Source organism: Tenebrio molitor, chromosome 7 (assembly GCF_963966145.1).
Source record: "Tenebrio molitor chromosome 7, icTenMoli1.1, whole genome shotgun sequence".
Classification (NCBI taxonomy): domain Eukaryota; kingdom Metazoa; phylum Arthropoda; class Insecta; order Coleoptera; family Tenebrionidae; genus Tenebrio; species Tenebrio molitor.
The window spans coordinates 3,455,561-3,477,398 of NC_091052.1; the positions used below are offsets into that span (position 1 = coordinate 3,455,561).

Genomic DNA, 21,838 nt, shown 5'->3' on the forward strand with positions numbered 1-21,838 from the left:
GGTGAAGTTGCATTAGTTACCTTTATTTAAAATGGTAATGGTGTGGCGGCATTTCCGTTCAGGGAACAACTTAACTTACTTAAACAAATGTGCTCGAAAGGGTGCATTTCTATGCAGTAGCTTGTTTCTGAAATATTTCTGTTTTTAATTATATTATTATTTTTAATTAAAACTGCATTCCCTAAGTATTAATAGACCAATAGGTGTAAAGGATCTAATAGAAAATATTCAAAAAATGTGGGCAACAATTTCTAAAAATTTTAAATTTAAAAACTATTCTATTGTATTCAAAATTAAATCAGAAGATTTTTCGGTGCAATACAACTAATAAAATTAAACAATGTCTTAATCAGCGTCAGCATCTAATAAGTATAAATTGATAATCTAGTCAGGTATTTATTTATCTGCATTGTAAACATATTACTAAATTGAAGTGTTCAAGATATACGTGCAAAAATAAAATGGAAAGGAAAATTTTTCGTCAATATATTTTACTAAACGAGATATAAAAGAACGGGTATATTCTTGCTGTGACAATTTTGAGACCCACTCAATTGAATTTTTCCATTTCGCCTTTTTCTTCCTCTATTATTTCACAGATAATTCGCCATATTTACCAGCAAATAGCTCCCGCGTCCGCCGTCCCATAAATCCCAACGACATTCCTCCCCCGGGAAAAACCAAATCACATTTAAAGTGCAAAAGTGACGGAAACCCTGCAACATATCGGGCTGTCGTCCCCGGAATATCGCACCTTTGAACTTTAACTGTAGTCTGAGGAGCCTGTTGCGTACATATGCGTTCTATTGAATAACCCAAGCAATACGGTCATCCCCCTCTTCACCCGTGTCTCAAATAAAAAGGAAACTTCTACTGAAACGCACCATCCACACACAGCGAAAGAAAAAAGTTTGAAACTTTGACACGAGTAAAGGAATAGACACAGCGTGATATCTTGGTGCGCTTGAGTGAGCTTTCGAGCTTATTTCGGGCTCTGATCTGCCTACACCACTGAACTTTTTTAATATGGAGCCTTCCAGAGCGGACGACTTGCATGAGATTTTTGAATTGATATGTTTACGTGAATGCCGGGATTGGCGTTGGCCGACATGAAAGAATAGTTCTCTAATGCCTCTTAACATCAGCTTTGCGCCACGCACCCAGGCAAGATAAACTTCTCAGGGCTTATGCAAAACAATTTTTCTGAACTCGGAATTCTTTGATTTTCATGTAGGATCAGTCGTTATCTTGGAAATACCAACGTCTCAGTTGTAATATCTTACTTAATACAAAAATATAAATTTAATAACGTACTCAACAGAAATAGCAATATCGCAGATTAAATTAAAAGGGCTTTTAAAAAAGTTTACTTAGAATTCACAACAATTATTTCCTAAGATTTAATTATGAAAAGTGTCATGGAAACGGAGGAACATGTCAAAAACAAATAAAAAATATTAATTAATTATTTATTCTTTATTCAAGAAAAAATTCAAACAGATTGGAGAACAAATTGATACAAAGTGACAATGGAATATTGAAAAATAGATGGCAAAACAGCGAATTTTAATGATGTCTCTATAAAAAAAAAACTAAGGACAACGTAACATTTTATCTGCCCCGCCCATTTCATTTTCTTAGTTACCAATCAAATAGGTTGTTAAGACGATCTGATTTACACAGTAAAAATTTCTGACATTCGAATTGTCTTAATGACATTTTATTTTTTAGAACAATAATTGTGGACTTGACAGCAAAATTCTAACCTCAACTTTTTTACGTGGCAAATGTGATGAAAAGTTGTACAGATTGAATCTGGCTTTGATTGTGATTGGTCAATTTTAGTGGGTGGAGCAGATAAAAAGTTATAACGGCAATACTATAATACAAAAAATATATACTGAATGTATCTAAAATGCGTGTGTTAATTTTAACACGTAGCAGAGTTCCGGATCGGCTCCGAGTCGAATCCGGAGGTCGGCCCCGAGTCGATTCCGGGTCGGCTTCGGGTGGGTTCCGGGTGAGTTCCAGATCGGCTCCGGGTGAGTTCCGGGTCGACTCCGGGTGGGTTCCGGGTCGACTCCGGGTGGGTTCCGGGTGGGCTCCGGGTTGGCTCCGGGCGGGTTCCGAGTCGGCTCCGGGTCGACTCTATAACGTTCCGACTATAGTTAACTTATTTTATTCTTTATTAACAGCTCACAGTGTATATCAGTATCAGTAATTTTTACAATAAATTATTATTATGTACTTGAAAAGCATTGCGTTAGGGCTATAAGTGAAAGGAATGAAAGGAATTGAATAGAGATGATTTTCGGTCCAAGTAAAAATGACTTTTTTAAATTGTTGTAATCATTGATTTGCTCTTCTCCAAAATTTTTTCTTACCTTATCTCACATACTAGCATATCTGATTTCAAACTTGTAATAAATGCATATATGCACCATATTTTGAATCTTTTCCACTTGGATATTACAAAATATATGTTTCGGCACTATCCACAGCTGTAAAATTGCCAAGTTTATTCACATTTGGATTCATTTTTGAAAACTCACCAAAAACTTAAATGCGCATCTTTTGCAAAGTTACATCAGTACGTAAGATAGGCGCAATATGAGAGCGAAACCGATATACACATCTGTTGTGGAAAAATATATCTTTTTTCAACTTATAATTAGCTTTTTATTTTGTTTTTCTTTGTGTTAATGATCCAAGTTGCTTGTTACAAATTCTGAATGCTCCACGAATTTTTAAATTTCCGATCGTCGCCATCCAAACGCAAAAATGGACCCTGGCTCGACGTGAGTGGTTCAATAAAGTGACAGAGGGTGGATTTGACCTTGGTTGAAAAATTGGTCGTTTCTAATTTGGCAAATGCATCGGTATTGCTATTTACACGTACACGCAATCAAATTACGACCTTTTGAAATATGCATGTGCAGGGTTACGTTTAATGGTTATGACTTAACGCCAGGGTCTTTGATGCCCAGAATATGGGCGTGTTATAGATTTAACGGGCTACCGTCGGCTAAAACACGATATTTTATGGAGAGAGAGCAGCACCCCACCCTCCCTTAGAATGACCTCATCAGTTTGTAACCCTTTAGTCCTGATTGAAGTGCATGAATCAACTCTCATTGTAAATTGCGCTGCTGCGATTGGTGCAGAGCCAACCCCTGATTTGTTTGTTGCTGGCCCAACTGTTCGGCCATTTTTAACAATGTACTTTTTTTTTGAAGGGGAAGAACTGCGTTCATCCCCTGCGTGCACTGCAGGAACGACAAGGTCAGAATTGTTGCGGAACATTTTCAGGCTTTTCACTCTTCGACTGAAATGAAACATCAAAACCCAGCTTTTCATGTTGCTAATAATAAAATCTCGACCCGGCGACCACCTTACATTTGTATATCATGTTGTTAAGAAACTTACTTCGACAAAAACATTGCCCAAAAAAATCAATATTTTGTACGTGTGAATTGAGAAAAAACTCTTTCAAATTAGTTTCTAATTACTACCATATTCATAATAGTCACAAGGCCATACATTATGCTTAAACTGTTGTTTACAATTTTCTTTATATTTAGATAACCAGTTTTTAAAGAAACAGGACGTGTGTGCCTGTCAAAGTCTGTATTTTTAAGGATCCAGAGTGCAAACGATTTGTTTAAATTCAAATCAAACTTCACCTATTGGCGGCGATGAAATAATAGTGTTTTTAGAGTTAATGCAAATTCTCACAATATTTCTTCTATCATCTGTTGACATGTCTAATATTTACTTATTTCCATTTATGTACAGTTGATCCTGCTTGTGATGTTGTATGTAAAGGCGAATTCATTTCAAATATAAAATAAAATCCTCTTTAATTCTGTTAAAACTAATTAGTGCAAGTTGTTGTTTAAAAAGTAATTAAACATATCTACCTAATTTAAAATCCTTTTTCGACGAACAAATAATAATTTATTCGAAAGTAATAAAAAGCCCTGACACATTGTAAGCTCAAATTTGTTTTTATCTCTTAGGGTGCGCCACCTGTCAACGCCACAAAGATACATTTGGCGTCACTTTTTTAGTTCAAGCTAGGTGAAGGTTACAGTGCTTTATTAGTATAAAACTGTTATCAACAACAAACAGAACATAAAATGAAACAACAAAACAATAGTTTTTTTATGGAGTTATTATGGTGAGTATTACGTATTTAGAATCTCTTAAATGAGACAGCTTCTACTGACTTGAAACTTATTTAGTGTTAAAGATAAATATAAAAATTAGTGTGTTCTGTTCAAAGTAATTTCCCTTCAAAGAATACACCCTTTTTTCAATTCGCAGGGGTGCAGCGCATCCGGCAGATTTTTTATATCAAGCAGGTACCTGCATTGTCCACAAAGAGAAAAGGACACCGTCTAAGAAACAATTCCACCTGCTTTCTGCGGCTTTATTATAGTCATCAAGAGAGTGCATGAATATTAATTGGTGGTGTTTTGGGCCATTATGCAATGACAACCCTTTCACATCATCGCGTTATCCTGATCCTGGCGGCACGCGATCTCCGGAACTGCTTCATGTTTCAGTGTCTAAAAAACGCATCCACTTTAACACGAAAGCTCCGGTAGAAAGCCAGATTTATGCAATATCACCTCAGAAGAGGAGTCTTTGTTCAAGAAGTGGAATTTCTTATGATGACAAAGTTTATTTTCGACTTTTTACAAGAAATTAAGGCGTCAGATAAAAACGTGTCGGCCATTACAGAAATAACTCTTCTTGTGAAATGACACACATGTTGTTTTATTTTTTTCGTTCCAAGAATACACTTCCAACACTTTTTTCTGTTTGAGTGATGGTGGAAATGTGTGACCAAAAACAAATACATTATTGCTCCCGTAAAATTTATAGTCTGACACGTGATTTTGCACCCTTTAATTAAGAAATATGGCGACATATTAGCATCCAGCTTAGCAGTATTATACACGTTTTTAATTCGGATGACAAACGGCATTCTCCGATCCCCCACAAATTTATCCGTCCATTCGAGATTCAGACATTCGAAAAATAAATATTAGCAATTAAACTAATGGTCGGCATTTCCTAAATTTCTGTGAAGAGTTAATTCAATTTAGCCGGCGTGTGTAATGCAATTTTAAAGTCGGCCATGTTGCGAGCATCATTTGAAAAGGGTGAAAAGTTGGTGCGAGTGAGAGACGAAAAAACGGGATGAAAGAAGAACGCACGGAGGGGTTTGACTAATATTGTGTCACAGGCTGCTCCCCTTTCAAAGGGTTACTCCAGGAGAGTGGGGAATTAGGGCAGTAGGTGGGTGGGATGAAGAAGAAATCGTGCGATGTGTGAATGCGTGTTTTCTTCCATCTTAAACTTACTATTATCTAATTAAAGCTGTTCCAACACCTTTTGTGTAATTGTACACGCAACTGGCGTTAGGCCGATGGTAATCAAAGAGGTAAAGTTTAATGGGAGGTTAGCTGTTATCATTACGTTGCGTAAGCTGTTATTTGCATGAATTATTTGTTTGGACGTATCAATATTTAGATAGCCAGAGAAAATTTGGTAATGAAATTATCTTCAACTGTTATTATGGAAATGGATACAACATATTTCGCTCGCAGGTTTTTCTAAATGCAATGTTAAAATGATTGTGTAAGATACCCCCTCTTTGACCACTTCGGTTAGCAGTTGTCCAAAATTATAAATAATACATAATGGGGTAGATATTGAGATATTTGCCAGAAATACCCGGCAGGTGTTGAATACTTTTTAATTTGCAACCGTACGTTTTGTGAATTTTATTCATCTTTAAAATGCAAAGACGTTATCAAATATCCGCAATTGGCCTATATTTGGTCAAGGACAACATATGTTTGCAAAATTTATGCTTTCCCCTGTGTCTACCACCTTTGCCCCGCATCACCTTTTTATTTATCTTTGTAGGTGACTAATATAAATTTGCATAAAATTTGTACTGTCTCACTTCCTTGTTTCCAACAGGTATTATTCGTATTACTAACAGGATCATGCAATGTTACAAAAAAAAAAAACCTACTGAAAATTGCCATCTGCATATTTATTAAACTTTTAGTGGAAAATAAATACAGGGTGATTTTGAAAGTTGTGCAGATATTTTAATCACGAGCTACTTACTGACTTCATGTAGAACTCGGAAACAATATTTAAAACAAATATTTAAAAAAATTGTAGCTCAAAAAATAAATGTCATTTTATTTTTTGAGTTACAATTTTTTTTAATTGCTTTTAGTTTTCTACGTTATTCCACAACCTCGTAGGTAAAATTTCGGCACATTTTAAAAATACACCCTTGTATATCATGTTTTATAAAATGTACGCCAATGCGAAGTAACCTATAGGAAATATGCTTTAAAACAAGGAAACCGCATTGGTGTACGTTTTATAAAATATGATATACAGGCTGTATTTTTAAAATGTGCCGAAATTTTATCTACGAGGTTGTTTGACAACGTAGAAGACTAAAAGCAATTAAAAAAAATTGTAGCTCAAAAAATAAATCTCATTTTATTGTTTGACATAGAATTTTTTAAATATTTTTTCCGAGTTCTACATGAAGCCAGTAGCTCGTGATTAAAATATCTGCACAACTTTCAAAATCACCCTGTATATAAATATAGAATAATAACAAACAAATTGCGTAACGGTAAGTAGTGCAACAGTATAAAGGCACGTAACCTAATTACAGTAATATCAGTTTTTACAAATAGATTACTAATTGATAACGTATCTTTAACTTGTAATCTTTTTATAACCGAAGACCCAATTTAATATTTAATAATAACTTTTTTGCTGAGAAAATATTTTATTGCTAAAATTAATAAAAACAAAAGAATTAGGTAGATACATAATTTTAAAGCTGGAAAAGTCCGTCAAAAATTGCTTGTTCCTCTCCTGCAACAGAAACCTGGCGAGAGAGCGAGCAAATTCTTCACCGAAACGAAAGTTATTTAATGATCATCTTTGAGCTTGTTTTTCGAGGACCGTTTTCCACTTTATTTACTAATTACAGAGTTTCTAAGAGTATTAAAAGCACCTATCTCGTGCAGTGTTTCAGACAAGAACGGCCCCTCAAAGTCAACCCTCCGCTCGAGAAATACCAACTTTTCCGCGATTAAAATCGTAAGACAAATATTTGAAATCTGAACTAACGTGCACTTTATTATAATTTGAGGACGTACAAGCTCTCCCTTGCCTCTGAATGCGTGTTGTATGACGATGGACCGGGCCCACTTCCGGAACTCTTGACCTTCTTACAACCCTTCCTTTTCAAGAGGGTTTCCCCTACGGCGAGGTGCGTCCATGTAAATGCCCTTTGTGTTATGTTTTATTTATGCATTAAGAAATACGCAGTCTTTGCGGTAAATCACAGGACGTCCGCACAAAACCCCGAAGATACGATGTTTAAATAATTCATTGTTACCGATTATTTTCGACGCTTTTTCGTCGTAATTTCGGGAAACCACAGTTAATTTAAAAAATCAATTTAATGGTTTTTTTTTCGTAAAATTCACTCCACTTCTTGTGGACATCCCATAGGCTTTTATTATTAATAATTCAGTGTTCTATTGTCAACGTGTCAATTAATTTAATGCTCCGTATTTATGTTAATATTGAAATAGTGGCTTTTCATGTTTTGCCGTTACTAAAAGCGTCTCCAGCGTTTTTCAGAGCTTTCCACTTCAAAAGGTGAGTAAGGTTCAAACAGGTAATTTGTTTTTCGATAGTGATGCATATCTCACTAATTAATTAAATTAACGTTATTTCACGGCGCATTTGTTCACAAATTAGAAAACAGAAGAATGTGGAAAAAGCATGGAAGAAAAACTGCCATAATGGTACGTTATTACCAGAAAAATTGTTTTCGCTATGTTGTTGCTGAATTGCACAATTCGTCCGAATTGTGTTTTCACATTGGAGTTGCTGCAAAAATCTATATCTGGCTGATTTGTTTGCGTACGAGCTTGCGAGAGTTTAAAGTTTGTGGAAATAAAATGAAATTGCTTATTGAACTTTACATTCGACGAGGGTTCTACAAAACAAGTACAAAAGCACGTTCGTAGTGACCGATAATTTTCAGAAAACGCAGTTCCAGACGAATATTTTAGTCGGTCAAAACTAGATAAATCACTGGTGGAAGGTGAATTATTTTTGAGCAACTCGGTGAAGTAGTACGAGTCGTCGTGAAGTTCTTTGTGCAACACCACAATTATTCTCTTTCGGGCGGTTAAGATAAAGCAACCATTCAGAGGTTATTATTAGAAGTAAAAAAGACCCTCATCTGCACCACACTACGGCATAAAATTAACGATGCGTGTGCGACCCACATTTCCAAGATTAAGACGGTGTCCTTGGCACCAGTACAACCACAGGGCGCGATTGTGAGTGCTAATTCAGCAGAGCTGAGCTAAGAAACAGCATTGAAGTCCCTCATACATGTTCATTTCAATACACCAGGTGTTCTTATTATTGAAAAGCCCCGCATGCAGGATTTTATTACGACTGTGTGCGTAGGTAAGACGCAGTACTCGTGATGGTTGATGAAAAGGAGAGCGCTTGAAATAGTCGAAATTGGATAAAAATCGCGCCTCGTTATCGCCCCTCGAAGTCCATTTAAAAAGTAATTAAATCCAAGACCGATTTCGCACAAAGCCGTCGACGTGATTTCTAATTTCATTAGAGGCCGTCCGAAGAAATGAAAAATTACGGAAGAACGAAAGCAATCGCTCTTTAAATAATTTAGCTGGCAAGGGAGGCTAACGCCATAAATACCGGTAATTAAAAAAGTCGGTCCGATTGTTCGCGTGATCGGAAATCCCATTAATTTTAACTCTTTCTCGTTGGGGGTGAGACGGAGATGTTAAATAATGCGAGGCTTCAGGAAGTCCGACGAACGAAAACATCCATTTCGCGTGTACAAATATTTTCTCGGAAGATTTTTCAAAATCTCCAACAGTTGTCCATCGAGGGGGAAGTTTTGCATCTGTTTGGCTTTTCTTACGGGAATGGTCGAGATTGAGCAGCTCGAGGGGGTGGAAATTGGGACGAATTGTGATGACGGCGTTTACAAATGTTCATTCCAATCCAACCCCTCTATCTATAAAACTGATGTATCGTTTTCAATAAGCATTTCCTATGCATACGTGCTGGTAGTTTAAATAAATATGCTGTCAAATTTTATTGTTGTTATTTTTCTCTTTTATTGTCATATAGCTCCTAATAAAAATATACATTTTTATTTTGTCTCTTACACGCTGCTGCTGTATATTATGGAAATATGGCTTCGATCTATGAATTATGTCTGCCATGTGTACAAATCGCTGTGAAATATCTCCCTATTTACATTCAAGGTGATGATAAATTGGAATATCGCATCGAAGCGTATTCACTGATGCCTTTCCGAATTTACTTACAAATAGAATGTCAAGTTTTAACAAATTCGTTTCTTAAATAGTTGATCCAAGGAATTCATCTTGACTCTATAAAATTTATAACAAGTGTAAATTGTTTGAAACTTTATCAAGCCACTGTCTTCAAAAAGACAACTGGTATTTTTTTAACTGACCGTGAAAATAACACTATGTTGTAAATATTTTTACCCGAAGATAAGGTATCTAGAAACTACTGCATTTTAAAAACTACATACATGTATTGCAAGTAGAAAATTTTGTTTCCAATAGTTAAAGCACCTACATGCTTTAATACCAATTTTTGCTTAATTTAATCATTTCTCGCTGTTTAATGCAATAACTGCAGAACGTTTTTGACAATAGTAGAGATTTCGACAGTGGGTACGTCATCATTAAAGCATGGCGCCATGCTTTGCTACGTTTATGGCAGGGGTCGATGCAGAAAGCTGCAATATCAACGAAAACCAACAAAATTGTAACATTATTTTTACATTACCGTCAAGTGGATGCACGGAAATGAATTGGAACAATGTGTCAATAAAAAGCCAGTTTTGATAATGAAAGCAATCATCTGTGAATCTTATTATATTCAACAAAAGTGAAAAATGTTTACTTTGAAAAAATAACAAACAAACGATCAGAGTCTACAGTGTGAAGGGGGATTGTTAATTCTTGTGACAGCGTTTAAAATTATTTATTTATGCTAGAATTTTATTTAAGTTTTATCTGAAAAATAAGGCATATTGTTGGTTCTTTATTCTCAGACTTCTTAATATGAGATTAATTTCGTTGGAAAGGTCTAGTGTAGCAAGGTCTATGTCAGGGAACTCTGTTGTTGGTCGGTTTTCAATTAATAAAGGATCAAATTTGGTTCATTCTATTTCAACTATTTAATAAAAGTAAATGTAAATATTACAAGACCTAACATTGAATAATGAATGTTGAGTATGATGCTTTCACTTACATAGCCGGCTGCTACTGCTTCTTACAACTTTACTACTTACTACTTCTAAATCCATTTATTTCTGTCTGCATTTGCCTAGAAACTGTTTGGACGTTTATCTTCAAAGACAATTTCGTTAAGTAATAAGAAGTAATTACTCAAGGCTAATGAGTATTTGATCTTCAAATCTTGACACATTTCTCCATGATAATTTTCTTATATTGGAAGAAAATGCTAGAAATGTTTCTTCCATGAAACTTACAAAACAGTATACAGAGTGGTGAAAAGAAAGAATCCACATGGAATTGTCATCGCAACTAACCTTTTCACCTCCACGTTAAACTCTTTGAGAGTTTTGACATTATCGTCTTGTGGTCTGGTTACCAAACCATTTTCAAACATGGTTGGTTCATGATGGTTTTGTTTCACTCTGATTTTTCAAATTCTCTTATAAAAATTTGACTTTCGTAAAAGCAGTGTGTTCCAGTTTTGTGAAATGACTTCATTTTTCTGGAAACTTAAGATCTCTGCGCATTTCACTTTTTATATTACACAGTTAGCTAGTAGTCAGTTCTCGGATTAGAACATCCAGGGAAATAACTTCCCTCTGCCATAGAATTCGTTGAACAATTCCCGAGTAGCATAATAAAATGTTTCCTTGCGTTTTGAACAAGTACTCAGCGATGGAAGAGATCCTGGTTATCTCATTCTTTAATAAAATATTGTAAAATGGTCTTCAATGCTTTTACAAGAATACGCAAAAATAGCTGTGCAAGTTCATGCTGAACTGAACTGAAACAAAATCGACACATTTAATCTCTTCTGGATTACATGTTCTAGATCCAAACAAAATAAACCAATAAACATGGATTCTGCTGAGGCTTGAGGCCTGTCAGCGTTAATGCATCTTTACAATAACTGCTAATCTGGAAAACAAAGGAACATGGAGTCGATTATGGTTTAATCCATAAAGGTTTTTTCCTTTTATTTTCCGTTACGGTGATTTACACGTTATTTTTTACGTAATTGTTGTACTTTTTCCTTCAACTTTCAAAGTTATTTTATTAGACTTGCATTCTAGAAATTGCTTAATACAGGTTTTTCATTTATTTTATTGTTGTTTTATCTATCATTTTATCTGTCATTTTACACACGCACCAACAACTAAACGTAAAATAAGACAAAGTAGACATTAAATATGTGTATAAACAGCGTAGACGTATCTACAATTTAGGAAAAAAAATGTTTTTTGTTGGACACATTCAGAACAAATTTGTTTGTCGAAATATTTGTAAATTCATTCCATGTCTTCAACATACATTGTTTTATTTACATAGAACCTTGACATAAGAGTCAAAACATTCAAAAAATTTAAAGAAGTGATTGTTTCACTCATGTAGTCTTGAATTTTAAATAGACAATTATTGTCCAAGTCAATTTATCTCATCAGTTAATCCCGAAACATCGCAGGAAAACCTTCAGCAACCAAAATTAACCGACAATTGCACCAGGGAATTAAACTGCTTGCAACATTGCCATTTATAGCTGTGCAATGTAACAACCTCATCACTTCAAATCTACGCATCCACAATTAAACTAGATTTAAATAGTCGTTGGTGTGGAAATGAGCAACTAACTTTGAAGAAAGTTTATAACTCATTACGTGGCTAGTACATGATATACTGTTCTAAAAGTGGTCAAACGACCGTAATGACCATAATATATCAATACTATCAAGAACTTCTCGCTATGGAAGCGCAATTAATTTACCAATTTTATTACCACTTTTGAATAAATTAATCTGTACAAATGTGGTGGTTCGACCAGTTTTGCACAACATAAGGTCCTCGCAGAAAGTATCTTCCCTTTTCTCTCAATCTACTGGAATAAACTTACAATGCAACGATTCCAGGGAGCATGTTTCCTATTTCACTGCACTAGATAAGTAGTTACTTTTTTGTGATATTGTTGGCAACACACATGTCCAGGGTGTGACATTCTGGGACGTTCTTTATAACAACTGTAATAACTGAATTTGTTAATGCATTTTTTGCACTCGTGCTCATTAACTTTATTGAATTGAAAAAATTGCATTAATTTAACACCGAATGTAACGGAATAGAGTGACAGCATGCGGTAAATATATAATATATCTTCTTTCAAAATACCGAGACTCAACGGTTTTACTTGTGCGACTTGATACAATGTAAATTCCGTTGTTGATGTAAGAATGTAATGATAAAATCACGACAAAATAAATTTTTGTTGGTACAATGCCGGCTTATTGTGGTAATGGAAATCGGGCAGCTCCTTCGTTAACCGGCTTTATTTTTGTACTCCAATTTTAGAACAGTAATTATAGTTGTGATCACGTTTTCATTGCCAAGAACACGGCGCTATCTCAACAAAATGCATCCAATGAGTCAGTTCATTAGTGCAAAGTTACTGGCTTTTAATCTGCATCCGACTACATTAATTGTCAATTAAGTGCACAAGCACATATCTTCATCCAGAGACGAATTTTTCAGTACACTAGGCCGCAATACGTCTTCGGTGCATCGGTGATGGTCTACCAACCCAATTAAATCGCCGACCAGACCGGACCGTGGTCGTATCAGGACGAATCAGACGTCACGACATTGCATAACCGAGGAAGCCAGGTGGCGTCAGTAGTAATCAAGTATGCAAGCCGAGTAGGAAAAAAAATGAGCAGCAGAAACAAAATCATGATACTTTTTCCGAGCCAACTAACAACATCAACAAACCAGCTGCCGCGAATTTAGTCAAGGCCAAGGCCGCAAATAGATCGTGATTGTTTTGCCTAAATTATTCTAATTTTAGGCGATTACTTGTTTGGCGAAAGGAAAAAAAATGTGTTCTGGAGAGTGCCGTAACTGGTGTTTTGCAATAGGACGTTGTCCCAGTAAACTACGCAATATATAATTGTAAATTCAATTATGTCATTCAAGGTTGGCGCGGCGGGCTGTGCCTAAATTTCAGGCTAAAGGTGTGGTCACACGTAGCAGACCACACAGCGGGGTTCCCCGCTTCGCGGAATAGTGAAATTGTTTCCGATAATTACTTATTGATCAATCTCGTCGAAAGTAAACACTACTAACAAATCGACCCGATTCTCAAACAGTGGCAATGTCGCCACCCGAATATTTTTCTAAAGAATCGAATGAAATTTTGGAGCGACTTTAGGAATTCCGCGTTAAGTAACAGTCGAAAACGTGTTCTCCCTAATTAAGCTCTTATTATAAAACGGTTCGCTTAAAAGGAGATTTGAGAGCAGTAAAAAATTATGCTTTTAATACGCCGTCAACTACTAATTTTAAAATCGTGAGACCACTGATTTAACAATTTAATTGGTGATGACGCTAAATGAGTTATAACGACCTCGCAGCTGCCAATAAACACGCGAAAAATATTCGAAACCGCTGCAGCTGCTTTAATTTTCTTGCGAATCCGAAAGAAACACGGTCTTTGATAAAAGGATTTGTGTCAAATGTATTCGTTGCCGGTAACACTGTGCTCACCATGTTGACGTTAACCGGTTTATTTTCGTTCTGCTCCTGACGTCTAGTTCAAATGGGATCGTTCTATGGATTTATCTTTTATTTATTTCGATATGCAGTTGATGGATTTTATAAATCGCCTAATATAGAAAAAAATAGACGATAAATGTTGATTTTGTTTCATTTCACACCCAAGTCGCATTCTGCATTAAATTAAGAATGACTGAATAAATGTGCGTGAAAAAATCCAGTTTACGTTATTAATTTCATATTAACCACAATGCGCAATTCAGTCATGTTAATCTTTGAAAAAATAATAGGTGTGTATAGTTTTAACAAAATGTATATCTTGGAAACTGTGAGGATAAAATGAACTAAAAACCACAGAAATTATTGTACATACGTATTTCTTACCCTAGATTTCTACATGCAAAGATTATTATTGGCGGCAGGGGTATGTCCATTTAACGACGCCAATTTTAGTAATATCAGTTAGTGTTCTACAATAGTTTCAATCAGTAACACCGGTTTTAACATAGCGTCAACTGCTCTAATTCGTACAAGTAATGATGTCGCAGTGCAAATTTATTTTAGAATTCCAGGAAACGTTAAAAAAAGAACTAGCTCAACCGACATCAATTCTCCAAACTCCCGAAAGCGTTAATGGAAAATTGTCGTTGAAATTTTGATCAACTTCTTTTTTTATCTCATTTTTCCCACCTTGTAAAATTAATTTGTCGATAATTAATTTTATTCGCGACTCCAGCCACTCGTTTCGACTCGATTTTCTCGAACTTAGTCGAGGTTAGTCGATCAGAGGACACTAACGCCAAAAAGTGATGCCATCTGAGTGAAGCCATTTGAATTAACTTGTCTTTACGGGCAACTAAACTGGCGCGAGTCTAGTGACGCCAGTAACTTTTGCGTGTGGAAACCCGCCTTTACTCACGACAATTCTCGTACGCTTCTTTTCACCACTTAACCGCAACTTAAAAACCTACTTACTCAATCCCGTATCACATTGTGTAGATAAAAAAAATAATTTATTTTATATATATATATATATATATTTTATAATTATATTTTATAATTATATTTTATATTTATATTTTATATTATATTTTATATTTATTCTTTTCTTTTCAGAAGTAACTTACGAAAATATTTTTGAAAATTGTAGTTTGGAGTCACCTCAAATTATTTCTGAGTGATTTATCTTTTTGAAAAATGCAAAAACACGTCAAAAAAGTAACAAAAGGAGACGCATTTTGAAGTACATATTTGCGTTTGATATACCATTCACGGTCAGCGCTTCTCATCGATTTTTTTCAGATAAAAATTTAATATTAATTAATATTTTTGTTTTTGTGCAGAATTGCCCCAGGTAGTGAAGACAAGTAAAAATATGTTAAGTGAAAATGATCAGCCTTAAATTAACATTAATTGAAAACTTTTTCGTCATACAGTAATACCTCGTTAATCCGAACATCCAATAATCCGGATGATCCAGTAAATCGGACCTCCTATTTTTTCCATTGTATACCTTGTAGTCCGGATCTGACAAGTTTCAGTAATCCGGATTGTCACACTTCATTTAGAATAAACGGAATTTACTTGTTTTAACTTGTCTGGAATAGGCAGAATGCAATATGGCTCCAAAGGGAAAGCATGTAGTGTGTTATGGAAGTCTACGTAATAAATTTAATCACCAATAGAACTCTTTAAAATAAACATTTTTTTACATATTGACCTTTTTTTAATCGAAAAATCTTTTTTACATTTTTCTAACCCCTAATGTCACATTCCGCTCGCGGGATAATCATCAATTGAAACGAAAGAGTAAGTGAATATATTTTTGTGTGATAAAAACTTTAGTTTTTTTTAAGAAAGAACGACCACTGTTTTTTTTACTGTTTTTTGTTTAAGTATTTTAGTGGAATTTTTTTTTTTCGTCCTTCGTTATCAACAAATGTGTAAACACATAAGCGGGAATGAATTTTACGGTTCAAAATATACTTAATTTTAACTTTGTTTTGAAGAATTTGCGGAAAAAATGATAAAAAAGTCCATTTTAACGTGTCTTATTGGTGGTTAAATTTATTACGTGGACTTCCAGAACAACCGGTATATCATTCATAATGATGTATTCCATAGTTTTACTTGTTGGTACTCTTATTTTAATAATAAACATTATTTTACGTTCTTAATAACCGATTCTATTGTATTTACTCGAATGATCCAATTATCCGGATTTTTTAGTAATCCGGATGAGTCTTGTTTTAATTAGTCCGGATTAACGAGGTACTACTGTACAAGTAAAACGATGCGAAAAAAATATTCTTTAGATCAGAGACAATAATTGTGCCTGGGCAACGGCCCACATTTTTAATGAACTGCATCCTGAACGATCTTTAAACCATAAATACATCATTGAATCATGGCAGAAAGATTACTTTCATTGCTGCGTGGGTTTTTTATCAAACTTTAATTGAACACTTAAATAGGAACTTCTAATACAATATCTATTTTTCCGACGAAGGTACTTGTTCCTTAAATCGTATGGTGAATAGACATAATTGCAGCTATTGGAGCGGACATACACAACACCTTTTGAAATTTAACGCGAGGGCAGGAACTCTTGCGGGCGATTGGTCGTTGTATAGCGAAAATATTTTCAAATTGAAGTTAATTAAAATTTAGCATATTTTTCTTTTTCTTTGCAATTTGAGGACATTTTTGGCTGTGTTGGTTAAATTTCAAAAATACCACATCGCTGTATTTTTCTTTAAATTATTTCTCAAATCATATGATATGTTTCTATTTGGAAAAATCTATGGAGTGGAATCTCTCTAGGGGTGAAAAGATGAAAGTTATAAATCAAACGTAAATACGCTAAAATGCCGTCCCTCTTTGTTATTGTTCTGTTGTCTGATGCATGATATAAGCAATTGTATTTATTTAATAACTACTGCAAAATGCCAGAACAAGTAACCAGGAATGTACGTTTGTAGATACTAATATGTGAACAGAAACATGAAAAAATGTATCGGGTGTTATTTTTTTTTTAAATTTCACGTAGGCGTTGAAGAGTCCATTGTGAACGCACCAATCGTAAGATTTAAACAGCTGATCCGTGATCCGTATCTCTATGTATGGTGCGTCCACAATCGACTCTTCAACGCCTACATGAGGTGAAATTTAAAAAAACACCCGATGCTATAAATAATGGAATATAAATCCAAACAAAAAATTGAATGGAACGTATAGGAAGTTAGTTGTATAAATCATATAAAACGTTAAAATTTCATTTAGATATAAAAAATGTGTAGATCATAAAAATTGTACAGTAGCAAATCTATCTACGAACAAGCGAATAACACAAAAAAAATTATCGTACACGAAACTTGTGAATTGTAACATTTACATTAGTATGATTCAAGCTAGGCCGTACGTTTTCAGAAGTTTCTTTTTTCCTACCCGCCCCTTATCACGTTTCTTGTTGATCTTGTAGAAAAACTAACTAAACAACTATTTATTGTTTATAGTATTTTCTGATGTGGAAAAGAAAAAAGTTGTTCTGATTTAACAGAAAAAATATATTTATGTATTTAGACAAATCTTTCAACCGAAACCAAAATGTGAAAATAAAAAAAAGATTTGAGCTATAAAAATAGTTTAAATGTAATTAAAACCACGTTATCTGTATCATTTTCAACAAATGTAAATAAAGTTAAACCTTGCCGCATCAGTTTTAATTACAACTATGTATGTACATTGTACATGAAGAATCTGAATTAATTAGGTCATGATTAAAAAAAATGTTTTGAATTTTCGATTTTCTGTTAACTGTAACTCTAAATTGGTAGTAGCATTTAATGACAAGAGTTATAAATTTTTCTACACGAGTTTGAAGACCGAGGCAAAATCCACCCCTCCGAAAACTTCAGCATTGCATTTATCGGTATTCTGCTCGATGTATTAGATTAGAATATGATTGTTGTCTTATTATAAAAAAAACTTTCTTTCAGCTTCACCGACTGCACAGCTGAATTTGCCAAGTTATGCTCCGTAATCTGCAACAAAGCTGTTACGTTGGAGCAATTCGATAACACCACCACGTATTTATCTTGGTAAACATGTCATGTACCGGCCAAAAATAGATGATGTGTACATTAGCGCTTATCTATTAATTTGCAAACGTTGTGAATACATCAAGCTATAAGACTGTTAAAGGGAACAATGTACGTAAGTATGTAGATATTTATGCAAGCGCCTTTGTCCGCACTATTTATTAGATAGGGTGCGGCCATAATACTCGTAAATAGCGACTAATGCGTCTCATTGTACGGCTTTTTGTCTGCACCAGAGATTAAGACGAGGTGGCTGTTATCTTGTAATTACTCCGCGTTACTATCGCACCCATTTAGACGTCTCAACAGATTTTAAGACGGGCCATCGAGCGGACACCTTTTGTTAGGGAGATAGAGAAGAAAGACAAATTGTGAATTATGATCGAAACGAAACGAGAGCGATCCTATCGGCAAGACTAGTCGCTTTTTTCGACTAGAACTCTTTTATTTGGATATTGTTCGGTTTGCATAATTTCTGCGTTCAAAAGAAACTAACCTTGAAGAAGAATTACGTGGAACCAGTTTTCCTGGTCTCTTGTGCGAAACAGGATAGTACAGTTAGGAAAAAAAAACATTTTTGGAGAAGCTTTGGCCGCGCCTCGCGGTATTGCATAACACGCGGCAAAAAACCTTTTTGTATAATAATTAAGGATCATTGTGTTATTTTGATAAAGATACTATCGAATTTTTTTAGGACGTGTCCCCTTAAAAATAAATTTGCCAATTATGAAATTATAGGAGGTCATCAGATAAGGAAGCCCACCGGTGTAACATCGATTACATATATGCAATTTAAATTTTACGACAAATAATCATAAATTTAACGAGCCCATAGTGTATAAAATAACTACTTAATTTTAGTTTTCATCTTGTTTAATTTTTTTAAGTTACCATCAGCTATTTACATAAAAATGTACCTAATTATAGTAACTGCATAATAAATTATGCCAATAAAATGTGTTTGTAACTGGTTCTGTAAAATGTAATTTTTGATAAACATTTTTAAATAAATACTTTCACTAAAATTATGTATGTACGGAACAGATCTTTTTTTTTGCCTAAGAAAGTGTCGATAAATTAGTTTGGGAATGTTTCTTATCTTCATAACATAACCATTATATCACTTATTACAATTTGTTCTTTACTATGTTAAGTAGTAATTACTAATTACGTAGTAAACGTTATCGTCATTTCTTTGTAATCTATTGATGAAACGAGAGGATTAACTGATATGTATAAAAATGAAACATAACTGATCAAAATGCGAATGTGTGTAAAAAAAGTAGAAAAAGATATATTTTCTTAATTCTTAACAATCATTATCACAATTTTACAATATCATTATAATAGTTCTTTCTGTGCGAACTTCATTTTTTTTTCTTCTGTGACAAAGAAAATCACCATCATACATATTATATATAGGTACATGTCAAATTTATTAAAAAATTAATCAATTTATTTTTGTTATCGAGAAAGTAAGAAATACATTTTTTTAAGTACGCTGAGACCTGTCCTTGGTGAATGAAAAATTATTTCCAAAATTAAACATTTTAAATAATACAAGTTGCATCAGCACCTATAAATTTAATTTCACTTTTTTTAACTTGCCTCAAAGGAAAGCGTTAAACTTTTCTGCAATTTTTTGTGTCGCACCATATAAGAATATAAGAAGAGTATAAAAACGAAGAGAAAATGCATTTTAATAAATGGCACTAATCTAAAAATGGTTATATGGCATTTTTTTACATTTACATTTTACAGTTACAGCTTGACAAATACATATTTGCTTAGCTGCCCAGTATTTGAAATGAATGTTATTTAATCTTGCATAAAAGAATGAAAATACAATAATTTGATTAATGTTTTCATTTATCATTGTTAGACTTTATTATTTGTGATTGTAAAAATATCTAACAGCATATAACTACAGTTTTGAAAATGATTTAATGAATATTATTTTATCTCGTTGAAAAAAGCCATTGTCATAAACTCTATTTCGGTAATCCGAATTAACAGTAATCGCCGCTTATAACATTCTAAATTTGGTTATAATGAGGAGCGTTCAACAACAATTTGTGATCAAGTAGGCAGCGGTTTTGTTTCCTTTACAAATACAGGTGGTCTTTTTAGTTTTGCTATATGCTTTGACACTTCCTTTAAATATATCTTGTGATTAAGAAAATTTGTTATCGAGTCATCCTTGGAAATTGAATTGTACCGGTGGTTAACATTAAACAGTTTAAAAAAAACCGCGGAAGTGAACATTTTTAATTAAGGTTTTATTTTAAAAATAAATATGTAAATCAAAAACTGTTGCAAAATGTGTTGCAAGTCTGAAAGTGTTAATGCGAGAAGGAAGTTTGTTTGTTGATGTTTCATCAGGTCAAGGTGTGCAGTTGTGGTTCAAATTACATACAACGAAATGTCAATCAAGGAATTAGCACAAAATTTAAATCAACGTAATTTTTTTTTTTTTATAAAGGTTTCAGTTTTACGTATATGTCTAAGACATGGAGTAATATTAAATTTTTAACAATCGAAAGTAATTGTATTAAAGTCTTCAAATCACGTAACGTCACAATTAGACATATCAATCGGAGAAGACATCCGGTTTCATCTCCAAGGCTGACTCGATTACAAATTTTCGTGATCACAGGATGTAACCTCACATCGATTATCGTGCGTTCAAAAAGTAGTCTGGTCCTTGCCTTTGTTTCCGAAAACGTAGTTTCCAAACCATAAATGTCAAACGTCATCTATTCAGCGAACAAGAACTCGCGTTTTAAAATGGCCCACTCGTGCCAAAAAAGGCCCAATTTACACACGAACGAGTTGAATACAACGTTTTTTTTGTTCGACGAGCCCCTTAAAGGCTCCAAATCGCTTAAAATCTTTAAAATTAGCTTGACGTTTCGTTTTGACATTTATCAAAATCCGTTCACACAGGAGAAAATTCTCAAATTCTGACAGTGTCGAACAAAAAAAATTATTGTTTTCCGCCATTTTTTCTCTTTCTTTACTCATTTTACTTGACAATTATTGATGCAGTCAATGACGGACATTTCCAAGGCCGGCTCGATTACAAATATTTTTAATCATGCATGGCATTTAGAATGATGTATTTTCGCTAAATTATTTATGAAAAAGAATTAAAACGTAAGAAATATTTTCTTGGGTGCATCAACAAAAAACACAGTGGAGTACATATGTAGTACCTAATAATTTTTACCAAACCGTTATATTTTATTACATAATTATACAATAAGTACGAAAGATTCGAATTTTTAGTTCCACATGCATTCACAAATTTAATAATTTTTAAAATATTTATCGAAATCTTGTAACTGTGTCCCGATTCATTGTCACCAGTCTATTTGCTCTCTTCAAGTTAATTTTTTTAATTGTAAAATAATTTGTCAGAATTGACTCAGATTTGAAATTCTAGTTGTTCCAAAAATTTACAAAGCATTTTTTTACGCACTACATAATTTGATTTGAAACTGAATTGGGTATGTAGTTACTTACTACTTACTATCTATGCGTTGATTATTTGTGACGGCAAAGTGCGTCGAGCGTTACATGCTATAAACTCCATTAAAAATAATCACTCTCGTGATAGTCATGCATTAGGTCCTTCGTTAACAAATAAAACCGTGACCTGTAGGAGAAGTTTTTATGTACTCCCGATATAAATAAATGATTCATGAAATATTGCGGCGTCGGATGCGCGCCCAGAGCTTCTACTATCTTTTGAGGCTCGTCGTGGTATCGGCGTGGGGCAGAGCCAGATGAATCAGTGCACCA

The 21,838-nt window shown here is 34.1% G+C and overlaps 1 long non-coding RNA gene across 1 annotated transcript; it reads right to left on the minus strand.

Moving 5' to 3' along the window:
- Positions 1 to 1,461: 1,461 nt before the first annotated feature.
- LOC138135985 (uncharacterized) lies at positions 1,462 to 21,750 on the minus strand. Its single transcript, XR_011161135.1, has 2 exons — positions 21,560 to 21,750; positions 1,462 to 2,148 (listed from the first exon to the last, which is right to left on the minus strand). It is a non-coding gene; the product is annotated as an uncharacterized lncRNA (long non-coding RNA).
- Between the last annotated feature and the right edge of the window lie 88 nt (positions 21,751 to 21,838).